Source organism: Castor canadensis, chromosome 6, assembly GCF_047511655.1.
Source record: "Castor canadensis chromosome 6, mCasCan1.hap1v2, whole genome shotgun sequence".
Taxonomy (NCBI): domain Eukaryota; kingdom Metazoa; phylum Chordata; class Mammalia; order Rodentia; family Castoridae; genus Castor; species Castor canadensis.
Window position 1 is genome coordinate 34,000,062 of NC_133391.1, and position 5,481 is coordinate 34,005,542.

A 5,481-nucleotide genomic window follows, 5' to 3' on the forward strand; every position below is an offset into this window, starting at 1 on the left:
TTCATGTGTAAGTTTTTGTGTAAACATAAACTGTTTATTCTGTGCAATTAATGCCCAAGGAGGTAAAACAGGGTTGTATGGTGGTTGCATGTTCAGTTTAAAAGAAACAGTTGGAGTCACGACAGGAGTCACAATGGTAGAATAGGAGGCCCTGGACTCTTTTTCTAAAATGGACACATCAACCTCACTGTATTTGCTTCTTGAACAGGGTAATTTCCTCTGCTTTCTTTACTGGGCTACTTATAGGTCTCTGCTGAGTGAGCTTCATCTGGTCCCATCAGGTCCCTTTCATGATGTGCTAATGGGATGAAACAACTGTTTCTCTTCTCTCTGAAGAGGCACTGATACTTAGTATATGTAAACCCAGTCAATAGTCAGTCAGAACAGTTTCTAGTCAGCATTCTACATTTGGATGAAAATGCTGGACCTGAAGAAAAAGGCGTCAGGCATTCTCTAGATCTCAGCTTCCCCAAAAGACGTTCAGTGACAGTGTTCATAGTATTTACTTAGGAAGATACAAATTAATAATTTGACATCTTTGTCTGAATCATAGATTTCATTTTTCATAACAGGCCTATCAAGGATCACCCATATAGATCTTGAAACTGAGAAAGTTTAATTAGTATTCTGTTAAATTTTGAAAAATCATAAATTAGCACAAACCAGTGGTGTTATGGTCTGAGTGTTTGTGTCACCTCAAATTCATATATTGAAATCCTAACCCTAAAGTGATGGTGTTGAAAGGTGAGGTCTTCAGGAGGTGAAGAGGTTATGAGGGGAAAACTCATAACTGGGATTGGTACCTTTGTAAAAGTGGTCCCCAGAAGCTCCATTGTTCCATCTTTGAGGACACAGCTAGAAGGTGCCATCTAAGAATCAAATGCCACCAAGACTGCTGTTGCACTGCTCATGGACTTTGAGCCTCCTGAACTGTGAGAAATGTTTATAAACTACCTAGCATATGATATTTTGTTACAGCAGCCTGAATGGAATAGACAATTAGTTTAAATACAGCATAAATTGTTATATAGTTAGGAAGGCCACAGGTTCAAAATGGATATTCCTGGGCTAAAATCAGCATATAGGGTTATGTTCTCTGGAAGGTCTGTGGCAGAACCTGTTTCCTGGCATTCACAGTCTGTAGAAGCCACTTGTTTGTGTATGGGTATGGCCACTGGCTCTTTCTTCAAAGCCAACAGTACAGAATCTTCAGATTTTTCTGGCTATGATACTCCTGCCTTCTCTTATAAGGAACCCCATGATTAGATCAAACTACTTGGTTAATCTAGAACAATCTCTCCATTTCTGTGAAGTCTCTTTTCCTATGTAAGATAACATATTGACATATTTGGGAGATGACGATGAGGATGCCTTTGAAAGTCATTATTCTCTTTCTACATATGTGCAAAGTTAAATCATCTTTGACCTACAAGCATCACACCTGAGTTGGCCTTGCTTTGTTTCAAAGTCTGTCTAATTTGAATAACAATATACCACCTTGTTACTAGAGTTTGAATTCAGGATTTTACACTTACTAGGCAGACACTCAACTTGAACCATGCCAGCAGGTTCAGTGCCTGTTATATTCTTCCCTCTTTCAGTATCTCCACCATCCATCCTGTCTTCAAAGGCGAAGAGCCCAAGTATAGTGGGACAGAGGTCAAATGGGAGTAAATAATTTCTATGAGTTTTACTTTATACATCTTTCTGTTGATCAACTATTCTAAATAAAGAATCTTACATTCCCTTTCCATCAGTTGATGTGTTCACTTCTGTGGAGTGGTAACAGCTGCTTTGAAGTAGCACTTTCCTTTCCATTTATGTCCAATTAGTCACCAATTTCTGCTTCCTAAATATATTCTTATTTTTCTTTTGTAGTGCTATGGTTTGAACTCAAGACCTACACCTTGAGTTACTCTCCCAGCCCATTTTTTGATGGTGTTTTTGAGATAGGGTCTCACGAACTATTTCCTTGGGGCTGGCCTGGAATAATGATCCTCCAGATCTCTGACTCCTGAGTAGCTAGGATTATAGCTATGAGGCACCAGAGCCTGGTTTGTAGCTTTAACTTTTAAAAAATGAAACAAATCCCTTTCATAAGTAAAATTAAATCTACTCCCTATGTATACTCCCTCCCTCCCCTCTCCCTTAAGACAAGGGAATACATGGCACAGTAGCTTATAGATTGGATTGAACATGTGGTTGACTGGTACAGTGCTTCCTGCCATGTACAAGGCTCTGGATTCAATCTTCAGCACTGCAAGAACAAGCACAACCTTGCTTTCATAAGAATGCATAAAGAGTTAAACAGTATGACATAGTTGAGAAGTAGTGGAATTCACAAAGTTGTCTATAAAGCCTTTGTGAAAATTAGAAACTTATTTTCCTGCTTAATCTTTTCATAATTTGTTTTCTAGCCATCTTAAATTTTTGACAGTTTCCCAAGTATACTACATATTTTCTTCTCTCTGAACCTAACTGAAAGCAGTTTCCCTCAACAGGAAGACTTCCTTTCAAATCAAATGCCTTCCATTGTCATTCAGCTAACTTGCTCATTCTTCAGTGCTTTCACAATAAATTCTACTGTGTTTCACAGCTTATTAAAATGAATCATACTTATTCTTCAGGTTCACGATAAGTTCTTTTAAAAAGTAAATTTTATTTTTTTTCTTAAACTCAGGACACACTTGGCTTAACAGTTGAAAGAAAAAAGATTTTGAAAGTAAGTGTGAAATGATAAATGAGTGTCCACACCATTACGACTCCATAAACTCTTTTTCAGCTTAGTTTTCTCAGAATGAATAACTGATATAGCTATGTAGAGATTTATACTAGAAGACTGTGTGGCTCTATGTGTCATATAATGAATACTTGACCTTTGTTTTTTGGTTCCTCAAAAACGTTGATGTTCATAAAGATGTTTCCAAAGTGATCATTTAGTTGTGAACTCTGTCATTTAGTTGTTTTAGACATCACTTAGTCGCTTAGATGCACAGAGAACATCTGAAAATTAAAAGTACTGTTATGAGCCTCTTCAGCTAATTTTGCCAATTAAATGACAACATCTTTTTAAACTCTTAAATGTGTCTGTATTGTAGTAAGTAAAGATAAACTACAGTTTTGTGTGGTCATGCCATGCCAGCACTATACACATAATATCACTAGTTCTGCCACCAGTGTGGGAATTCCAAGGTGGAGTGAAATTCATGATTCAGGATGATCATGGTTGGAGGCCAGCCCAGACAAGTAGACCCTATCTCAAAATACCTTACACACAAAAAAAAGGAGGACTTGTGGAGTGGCTCAAAATATAGAGTGCCTTCCTAGCAAGTGCAAGACCCTGAGTTCAAGCGCCACTAATGCCAAAAAAGAAAAAAATCGGCTTTGTGGATATTCTTGGGCTGAGTAGTTTAAGAAGACCCTCATCCAGAATGGATTAAGAAAATGTGGTATCTATACACAATGGAATTTCATGCAGCCATGAAGAAGAACAAAATGTTATCATTTGCTGGTAAATGGATGGAATTGGAGAACATCATTCTGAGTGAGGTTAGCCTGGCCCAAAAGACCAAAAATTATATGTTCTCCCTCATATGTGGACATTAGATCAAGGACAAACACAACAAGGGGATTGGACTTTGAGCACATGATAAAAGCGAGAGCACACAAGGTAGGGGTGGGGATAGATAAAAAATTAGCTAGCATTTGTTGCCCTTAATGCAGAGAAACTAAAGCAGATACCTTAAAAGCAACTGAGGCCAATAGGAAAAGGGGACCAGGAACTAGAGAAAAGGTTAGATCAAAAAGAATTAACCTAGAAGGTAACACCCACGCACAGGAAATCAATGTGAGTCAATTTCCTGTATAGCTATCCTTATCTCAACCAGCAAAAACCCTTGTTCCTTCCAATTATTGCTTATACTCTCTGTACAACAAAATTAGAAATAAGGGCAAAATAGTTTCTGCTGGGTATTGAGGGGGGGAGAGGGAGGGGGCAGAGTGGGTGGTAAGGGAGGGGGTGGGAGCAGGGGGGAGACATGACCCAAGCCTTGTATGCACATATGAATAATAAAATAAAAAAAAAGAAGACCCTCATCCAGAAGATTCAGAGTCCTTGTGTCACCTGAACAGAGAACTGGACATGCAAATTGAAAAACAGTTGCAAAGTTTAATTGAAATAAAAGGAAAGAGTAAGAGGGAAGCACTGCAAGGGAATCAGTGTGCTGTTGCCAAGTGGCACAGAAGCATTGATTTCTTTGTTTAAGCCAATTTATAAGTTGCAAGGCAGTAAAAATCTGGACAGCTCTTAGAGAGGGGCTAGGGTAGCTGGCAGGTTTACCAAACACAGCTTATTACATAGCATGGGATATTCTATGTATGTGCTTATGCTAATTTTTAGACCTGTAATTGTACGTACAATATGGCCCAATATTCCTAAGGTCCAAAATAAAAGACTTGTCCTGGGAGGTCAAATAGGAAGAAGGCTTCCTTTTTACCATAAGTGTGATATTCAGAATTTTATTAAAGCCAGGCTCTGAGCACAGTTCTACACAGTATAATGAAATATGAGATCTTTCTTTCTTCCTTCCTTCCTTCCTTCCTTTCTTTCTTGAAACTGGGTCTACACTCAAATTCACTATGTTGATCAGGCAAATATCAAATTGGAAATCCTTCTGCCTCAGCCTCCTGAGTGCTGGGATTATAGGCCTGTAACACCATCCCTGGCTCTTCCTTCTTTTTAAATGTACTTAAAATAGCAAATTTCCCTCTTTTCACCACATTCTTTCATCACATAAATTAGGTATGATGGGTTTTCATTTGTCTCAATATTTTCTAGTTTTCCATGTGCTTCTAGGTTAATTCTTTTTGATCTAACTTTTTCTCTAGTGCCTGGTCCCCTTCTCCTATTGGCCTCAGTTGCTTTTAAGGTATCTCCTTTAGTTTCTCTGCATTGAGGGCAACAATGCTAGCTAATTTTTTAGGTGTCTTACCTATCCTCGCACGTCCCTGGTGTGCTCTCGCTTTTATCATGTGCTCAAAGTCCAATTCCCTAGTTGTGTTTGCCCTTGATCTAATGTCCGCATATGAGGGAGAACATACGATTTTTGGTCTTTTGGGCCAGGCTAACCTCACTCAGAATGATGTTCTCCAATTCTATCCATTTATCAGAGAATGATAACATTTCGTTCTTCTTCATGGCTGCATAAAATTCCATTGTGTATAAATACCACATTTTCTTTTTTTTTCTTTTATTATTCATATGTGCATACAAGGCTTGGGTCATTTCTCCCCCCTGCCCCCACCCCCTCCCTTACCATCCACTTCACCCCCTCCCTCTCCCCCCAACCCCCTCAATACCCAGCAGAAACTATTTTGCCCTTATTTCTAATTTTGTTGTAGAGAGAATATAAGCAATAACAGGAAGGGACAAGGGTTTTTGCTGGTTGAGATAAGGATAGCTATACAGGGCATTGACTCACA